The sequence below is a fragment of the Fringilla coelebs genome (genome assembly GCF_963513975.1).
Source record: "Fringilla coelebs genome assembly, chromosome: 12".
Taxonomy (NCBI): domain Eukaryota; kingdom Metazoa; phylum Chordata; class Aves; order Passeriformes; family Fringillidae; genus Fringilla; species Fringilla coelebs.
Window position 1 is genome coordinate 21,848,349 of NC_140038.1, and position 9,453 is coordinate 21,857,801.

Sequence of the window (9,453 nt, forward strand, 5' to 3'; positions counted from 1 at the left end):
GAGAGAGATCCCAGCAAAGTCAGGGCTCGGTGTGAGAGGACAGAGATCCCAGCGAAGTCAGGGTTTGGTGTTATGGGAGAGAGATCCCAGCAAAGTCAGGGTTTGGTGTTATGGGAGAGAGATCCCAGCAAAGTCAGGGTTTGGTGTTATGGGAGAGAGATCCCAGCAAAGTCAGGGTTTGGTGTTATTGGGAGAGAGATCCCAGCAAAGTCAGGGTTTGGTGTTATGGGGGAGAGATCCCAGCAAAGTCAGGGTTTGGTGTTACGGGAGAGAGATCCCAGCAAAGTCAGGGTTTGGTGTTACGGGAGAGAGATCCCAGCAAAGTCAGGGTTTGGTGTTATGGGAGAGAGATCCCAGCAAAGTCAGGGTTTGGTGTGAGGGGAGAGAGATCCCAGCAAAGTCAGGGTTTGGTGTTATGGGAGAGAGATCCCAGCAAAGTCAGGGTTTGGTGTGAGAGGACAGAGATCCCAGCGAAGTCAGGGCTCGGTGTGAGAGGACAGAGATCCCAGCGAAGTCAGGTGTGCAGGTGTTCACCCACACACAGACTTTGGGCTTGGCTTTGCTCCCTGTGATGGGATTTAGTAACAGTTCTGCCCTGCCGTGACCAAGCACCTCGGGCAGCAGAGGGTCGCAGTGAGCTTCTGGGCACAACCCCAGTGCCTCCAGCTGCAGATGGTGTGGGGAGCATGTGAGAGAAATAGGAGGGGATCAGTTTTCCTCCTAAAAGGAGCAAAAAGAACAATATTTAAGAAATAAAGTATAAAATACCTTCCTGAGACACAGCCTACATTGTGCAGAATTGTCAGCTGTGACAATGGTGTCATAGCTTTCCCCTTCCCACCTGATTCCATACTTTACATACCAATATTTGCACTTTGGCAATTTAACTGCTGCTACGCTGATGGCCCATTAATTTGCCAGCCTACTCTCTGCAGATGGCAGTGCAGATTCACATTCCAAATCCAGCGTTGCAAACTTTTCCCCCTTGTGAAGCTGAATGGTTCCAGGGTTTAAGTCTGCCCTGTTCAGCTTGTTCCTTCTGGTTGCACTTACTCTGTGCCAGCCTGACCACTGCGAACCAGGAAATTTTTGTCTAAATAATGGAAATACAATATAAATGTGACAGATTTGAGCTCAGAATTATACCTGGGTTTGTTTTATTTAATCTAGACCTGGGTTTCACACACTTAGGTCTTGTACTAACCTGTAACCTCAGCTCAAAAATCTCTCCACATAGTGCTCAGTGGTGCTGGCTCCTCTCCTGTTTCAGCTCTTCCTGTTGGAATTTGTTTGATTTCCCACCTCCTCAGAGTTCAGGGTCAGAACTTGCCCCTGCACAATTTTTTGTGGCTTCCTTTGCATATCTGGGAACTGAGGCAATACCACAGAGTTTTCTTTTTCCAATTAATTTGCCATTTAATTTCATCTGTGTTCCGCAGCCTGTGATCCTGTCCTAGTGTGTTCTTTTCCTGGTTGGAAAGGTGTTCCTGCTGCCTCTCCCTGGCTGTAATCTTACACTGTGTGCTGGAGCGATGTATCCCATGGCATGTTGAGCTCAGCCTCTGACAAGATCGTGGCTGAATGGGGAGATCACTCCCCTGGGCACTGGAGGTATTTCATCCTGAAACAGGGCAAGCACAAGAATTAAGCCTTAATCCCTGTACTTATCATGGAGAAAGTGAAGGATCCAAAGAAGACAGTTTATTTGGTGTTGTATCAAAACCTTCCAGATCTTTCCATGCGTCTTTGCCATTTGTCTGCCACTAACCAGATTAATACACACGAAGGTTATTTAACAAAATAGCAATAAACCAGCAAACTCTTACATCCACTAATGTAATCAAGAAGAACTAACCCAGCCAGGATTTATGGACTTTTTTCCTACATCACAGAGAAGAAGAACTGATGTAATTGAATGACTTTTCTGTTAGCATTACCAGGGTGTCATAAAAATGTGCAGAAGTTTGATAATATAAAACTACAGTGGTTCTGGAAGGTGTTAACATTTTCCAAGGAAGAATGCTCAGGACTGGTGGTGTTGCAGAGGCGTGTAAGCAGCAGCATGAGAGCCCTTATCAGCAGAGAAAACACACAAAAAAGCCTCAAAAACTGCTGCTTCAACCCTTGTACTGTCACTGCCTAGGACAAGGCATCCTCCTGGCTTGCTGGCTTGGTCTTGCTGATGAAATCCATCACATATATTTGATTTTCTTCTTCCCTTCAGACATTACACTTTGCAAAGGAATTGCTGATTATTTGCTTCCTTTTTTTTTTTTTTTTTTCTTTTTTCCTGCTGTGAGGTTGGAAAGTTTAGGAGCCTCACATGTGGTAATTTTAGAACCAGCGCTGTATTGTTACTGCCATGGCACTTTTATCAGTTAAAGCAATAAAAAATCTGAGGTGTTGTTCCAGCCAAGTATTTTGATCCCTTCAGAATCCAGAGCAGGTTTTTAAATGAAAGCTAAGTTTAGCCATATTTATTTTTTTGTGCATAATTTAACTCAAAGATAAGAAGACAGTCTGATTTAATAATCTATTCAGCAGTACAGAAAATTGGTGATTTTAAAAGCCTCTGATTAAAGATTCTAGGATTCCGTTTCCTTCCACAGTAGCAGAATAAACCTTTTTTAAAATCCATTACAAGTTTGTGTTTTTTTACAAACATTCTGAACACAGAACTCAAATTATCCCAGACTTTTAGCATATCCTTAAAAACTGATTAACATACTCCATCTGTTGGTATGCCAAGCAACTGTCCAAATGAGCAGCATTTCCATGGAGATTTGTAAAACTCCAGTTAAAGTAGGAAAACAGCTCTAGCAGGGGGATGGCATTGGAGGGGTTTTATTGGAATGTGGCTGTTGCACTGCTGGGTGAGGTTGATGCTCAAAGTGCTGTTGTTCTGCAAGGTGTCCAGGACCTCCCCACCCCAGAGCTGTGTCTGTGAACACTTTGGGTGCTCACTTGCGGAAAGAAAGGTAAAAATGATTCCTTTCCATTTCAGCACATTCAATGTGTACCCACAAGTGCTCTGAGGGCATCTCTCTCCCATCTCTAATAACGTGTAACTTGGGCTGCAGAAGCCAGGTAAGGCCTGTTGACTTCTCAAGAAAGTGTTTGCTGTATCTCTGAAATGTTTGTCATCTCTGAGGATGGCACTTGAGCAGCTGGAGAAGGTCTTGAATGGAATCAGAACTGGGTTTTGGAGCTGAAATGGGGTTGTGTTTATTTATGGGCACCTGAGGTTTGGAAATCTTTGTGAGGATAAGTGCTTTGGAGTGAGGTATCAGAATCAATCTCCTGGAACATGTTGCTTTATGAAAACAAACCCAGGAACATCTGGGATTGGCTCACCAAATGGCAGCCCAAAGAGCAGACCTGTATCCAGGGAATTGTGATTGGCTTGAAGCTGCATCCCAGGCCGGGAGCAGGGAGCACATCTGTTCCTGGGAAGCAGCTGGGGAGGCTCAGTGCAGTCTGGCATTTTGGAAAAAGGTGCTTTCTCTCAATAGTATTCCACGGAAGGAGGTTTGTTTTCATTTTTAGTAGCAGCCTCAAGGGGCTGGTGGAATTCCTGTAACAGCAAATGACATTTCCAGCAAGGATAAAGCCACAGCTGCTGGCAGGAGCTCCCATAGGTTATTGTGGATAATCACTGAAAAGGCAAAGCATTGATTTTGGAGTGATTCTTGCAGGGAAGCATCTGTGAGGGAATGAAGAATGAATGGTGCTCTGGGAATGGTTTTGTCTGAGATTCAGAGAGGAGCTGACAGCTCAGGGCTCACGGAGCTCCTGGGGACGCAAGCCAGGCTGGGAGTGCCCAGAGTGGGCGTGGGGGGATCAAAATTCCCCTGCTCCCTCCAGCAGGAGTGGCTGCAGGAAGGGGAAGGCATTGCTGTGGATTTCTCTGAGAAGAGATGAGCTGCAGAGGAGCAGAGCTGCAGCCAGGTCCTCACAGCAGCTGCTGAAGAAGGTGACCTGGGGAGCAAGAAGTGGGGCAAACAGAAAAATATCCCTGGAGATGAGATAGCCCGGGCCCCAGACTGGGGCAGGAAGCATGTGGTGATTCCCTGCTCCTAAAAGGAAAGGTTATGTGTGCTGGGAAGGAGCTCAGCCAGAGTGCAGACAAGGGTTTTAACACAGGGAGTTGAGGTTCTCTTGTCTCATGTTGTGGTTTCACAAAACATCCACCTCAATTACTGTTGCTTTGTTGCTGGGGAGCACAAGCAGAGGAGGAAAATAATAATTTAAATTTAACTCTGCTAAATATACATGAGATTTCCTGGGACAAAGAAAAGACTTCTGTAGCTTGAGGGGGTGTTGCTGTGCCAGATTTCAGAGGCTCTACTACAGCCAATAACATTCTTGGAACAGCTTAGTTGGAAGCATTTTTATAACATTTTTTGAGGCAACACAAATACAGCCATTGCCTGCAGGAGTGTATGGGATTGCTCTGGAAGTCACACCAAGTGTATCTGTGTGGTGCTGATTGTTACTGGGTTTATTTGGGGGAATTAGAGAGAGTCCAGGATGATACAATTTGTAGATCATGTCCTTGAAATGTAAAGAAAATGTTTAAAAATGTATGTCTGGCCTCACTTTCCTTGGATGTTTATGGCCACAGTATGGACATTCAGATACTCCAAGGGCAGGGGCTCTGTGTTTTCACTCTCCCCAGGACAGTGAAGCCCTTCCTCAACTCTTGTTGCTGAAAGTGCCTTGTAATAAAGACTCCAGCTGCCACATGATGCAGTAGATCTAAGTTAACTATATTTCATGGGTCAAACAGGTAGTAGACAATTCTCCAATAAACATGCCTTATTAAAAAAATTTGTCTGGAGCACAGTATTCTTCTGAGGCACTTTCTGATAAATGGGAATTGGTTGCACAAAACGTCTTTTTAAAAACCTTAATTTGATAATGTGAGTGCCGTTAAAATAATTTATTTCAGAACTGGTAGGGATGGTGGCAGTTTTATGTTGCTGCCTATTCTAAATTTGATAACAGCTTGAGGCCAAGATTTTAAGGCATTTAAGCATCCCCAGCTCCATCAGGGAATTTTCTGCTCTATCCGCTGAAAACTCCAACAGTTTTGCCATAATGTGTAAGGGTTCATGTACAGTGTCACAGGACAAAATCCCACCTTGTCCTGGTTGTGCTCTGGATTCACAGCCGGGAACTGATGTTTCTGTTTTAATAATTGAATGTCCCTGAACTCACGTTAAAGTAACAAAGCTCATCATGCTGAGGGACTCTGCTCCTTGGGGGTGAAACGTTTCCACAAGGAGGGAGTGGATATTTGGGGGTTCAGAGCTCAGGCCAGTGGGACTGGCTGGGAAATGCACTTCACCCAGTCAGCCTTTCTTCCTGGGAGAGGTGCTCCATTGCTGAGTCCTTGGGAGGCCTGCAGGAGACAAGAACATTCTGAATTGTACCGCCTAAACCTCTTGGCAAGCTGGAGCGAGGTTTGCCTGGCCCCCTCCCCACATTCCTGTCTCCAGGGACCCTGTGCTGCACCCAGGGCAGTTTGAGCAGGAGCTGGGAGAGGATTGCTCTGACCTGCACCGGCTGCGTCCTGCAGAGATGATTTAGGTTGGTTTGGTGATCCTTGGGGTCCCTTCCACGTCAGGATATCCTGTGATTCCATGATCTGAGGCTGTGGTGCCCGTGCCCCAGCCGGGCATCCCAGCACTAGATGGTGCCAGGCACCGCCGTGCCATGGTGAGGAATGGCAGATCCAATTGCACAGGCGCTGGAGCGAGGCAGAGCCATAAAACCCCGCTGCAAACAATGTTCATCAATTATGGCATAAGTACTGGGCTACGATAAAATCAGCAATTAAGGCCAAATGCTTATTAAGGATTGAGAGATTCAATGAGAGCTCACTGGGCCGTGAGCAGCGGTGCTGGAGCCCAGCTGATTCTTCTGCTTTTCCCGGCTTACACACAAATGGCTGCTGCTGTTTTCCGCTTGCTCCGGGACACAATTGGGAACGGCAATTCCGCAGGAAGAGCTCTAAAAGGCCGAGTCATTTGTTGCAAGTAGGTGATGATGATTTCTGTACGTGAGTGCAGGAATCCACTGTCTCAATAGCCCAGTTCCTTGTGCTGTTTGTGCCCGCTGGTTAGGTCACAGTTATGATTCCTGGCCTAAGTGGCTTTTGTATTTTTTCTTGTAGACTAAGAAAGCCACAGATTGAGCTATCAGAGATAGCTGGTGTGTGTGTCAAACCCTGACATGAATTTGGAGCATGCTTTTGTATTCCCAAGTATATTTTAAGAAGAAAAAAAAGAAAACAAATGATTATTGCAACACCTGGATTGAGAAGCACTTTATATCATACTTGGGAATCTTCTGTAGTTTTTTCTGCCTTCAAAGCAGTACCCCAGGATTTGATTAGTAAACTCCTGGTCCCAATTTGGACAGATTTCCTTTATTACTCTAGAGGAATTGGCATTTACATGTAGGAAAAGTAGCAGATTGAGCTGAGAACTAGGAGAGCTCTCTGTGTGCATTGTGCATTAGCATAGTTTCAATTATATATAAAGTGTGCATTTCTAATTCAATTTAGGTGTCAGTGAAACAGCAGCCGTTGAACAGTGGATATTTACGGGCTCTCCAGCACGGAGCTGAGCCCAACCCCACTCCCATTATGCTCGTCACATCAACAGGAATCATCTTCCCTAGGACTACTCTGGGAACCTTCCAGAGAGTGCTGAGAGCTCAGACAGCCTGTGCAGGGCCCAGGAGGGATGAGAGGAGACATCCCAGGGACGTGGCTTACAGAAGCCAGAACACTGGGTGTGCTGGGTCCTTCCTCAGCAGGACAGCGTACCAGCTGTGTACTTTAGTCCGGGCTGGGTGAATTCCCAAGTCCATTCCAGGTCTGTTAGCCACGAATCACTGCAGTGAAACCCTGGGCTCCAACCTTAAAGGAAAATGAAGCAGAGGTTGTGTAGATGTTCCCGCAAAGGCAAAAGGAGTATCGAGCCAGCTTAAGGAAAAGCTGACATAGGGCAGAAATGGGATATGTTTTCAAGAGCAAATGGTTCCATTAAGTCCAGAGAAGAGCTTGTGTCCTTGGAAGTCAGAGCTGGCCTGAAGCACTGTGTCCATCCAGAGCACTCAAAAACTGAACAGGCCTTGATGTGCTAAATTAGGTTACAAATAATTTAAACAATGCTTGCAGAGAAAATTTGTATTTCCTTGTCCCCCAGACCGTGGTTCTTCCCTTTCTTGCCTTTGCTCCTTGTCCTCTGCCGCACACCCGCTACAGAATTTTTGTTGTTCTCTGAGTGCCAAATTGCTTCTGTCCCGTCACTCGATTTTTTCTAATGCTCAGTGTAATTAGGCCTCGGAGCCAAGACGTGCAGAACAAGGGGGTCAATTGTGCTCCCACTTCCATGGTGCGAGCCCAGAGTGGCTCTGTGGAATGCTGCAGTAAATTTCCATGAGTCTGGGCAGAGCTGCTCCGCCGGGCAGCTCAGGGGGAGCTGACTCAAACCTCCAGGGCGTCAGGAGGGCACCAAAGACAATCCATTACCACAGAGAGCTGCTACACTGCATGGGAATGAGAAAGGAGGTAGCTGGGAGGCAGCCAGGCTGCCTCATCCCGGGGTGTCCTTGGGAGTTCTGCTGTCCTGTGGGGCTCTGGGAGAGGGAGGGCAGGCTGGGTGGGCATAGGGAACATCCTCGGTGGCCATGGCTGCTTCTCCTCTAGGGACATCACAGTGTCACAGAATCCCAGGATCACTGAGGTTGGAAAAGACCTCCGAGACCACTGAGTCCACCCCGTGACCAACCCCAGCCTTGTCAACCAGACCACAGAGATGGAGCTTTTCACAGCAATTGGTTTCCTTTCCTGCCTTCTAGATGCTTTTTCCACAGGACAGCGGTTGGCATCAAGAGCATTCCTGTGGGAACAGAGAGATCAGGGAGGGGAGTGATTGTCAGGGCTGCTTCAGTGATGGGCCTCATTTAATGGGATGGCTGGGCCCAGGCTGGAGGCTGAGCAGGGAAGTGATGCAAGTCGGAGAAGAGAGGTCACGTAAATAACATCATGCAGCGTGTTTGCTGTGAGCAAGCAGAATGTGAGTCGGGCAGAAATCTGTCTCTGTCAGGGACTCCTGCCGATCCATTTCTCCATGGATCAGCTGCACGTAAACTTAATCTGCTTATGCAGCAGCTGAGAGACTGAGATGCCCTCAATGCCCTCATCTCATCCCTGCATCCAGAGTGTCCAAATCCCAGGGGACCAAAAATTCCATCTGCATTTGGCGTGACCACCCCTCATGCCTCTCCTTTCCTCTCCCCTTCTGCAAGGCATTGGGTGGGACAGGACTGAGCAGGAGTGAAGTCACCTCTGAGGACACATCTCATGGAAGGTGTCCCTGTCCATGGCAGGGGGTGGAATGAGATGAGCTTTAAGGTCCCTTCCTGCCCAAACCATTCCATGATTCCATGATTCTGTGGGCTGGGATGGAAGCTTGTGGGCTTAGAGCCCCAGTGCCACTTCAGATTGTCTGTATCTCTGTCAGGGGTCTGCAGGGGAATCACACATGTGTGTGTCCTCCAAAACCTTGGGCTGGCCTCCGTCAGTGGCTCCTTGTCCTCACCAGCAGTGTCAGCCAGGCTGCTCCAGGCAATCTGAGGTCTGCCCAGCGTTGTTGTGCAGCCACAGGAGCTCAAATGCCACAAAAAGGAAGAGAAGAAAATCTTTACTTAGTCCTATTTTAAACTCAGCCAAAGTGTGTAGGTTGGCATATTCAGTTCATGTTTGTAAACATTAGTGGCAAATATGTAACTAATTTTGCATCCTATTTTATTTCTTTAATTTACAGTATCATTCATAATACCTCATCCCATATAGCATTTATAGTCACATTGCAAGGGCCAATTGCAGAATTAATCTGTGATGCTTCCCTCTGATTCATTTCTGGATAGAAACCCTGAAAGATAATTTACATTCAATACAGGTGTTCTTTACCACTTTGGACCTGTGTTCCTTATCACCTGCCTGGTGGGTCAGCACAGTCCCTTTCCTTTTGCACGTAGTGCTGCCTCCAGGCCTGCCTGCTCCCCCATCCAAGGGCTGGTGGATTCCAGAGCACTCATCCATGTCTGCACTGCTGTGATTTCCTGTAACAGGCAGTGCAAGGTCGTTGCTGTGGGGATGGCTCCCTCCCGATGCTGCTCCCTGCTCCTGCAGAGCTCTGCAGCACCGAGCTGCACGCTGGGCTCGTTCCAGTTCCGGTGTGGAGCACCTGTGTGGGCAGCACAGCCCATGGGCAGGACGCTCCTTTTGTGCTGCAGATGCTCCTTTTGTGCTGCAGAGCAGGGAAACCACTGAGGGAACACTGTGCTTCCATGGGGAAGAGTTTGGGATGGGGAAGGGCTGGGTCTGCCTGAACACATCAGGGTGCATCCTTGGCTTCCCTGGTTAAGCTGTGTTTC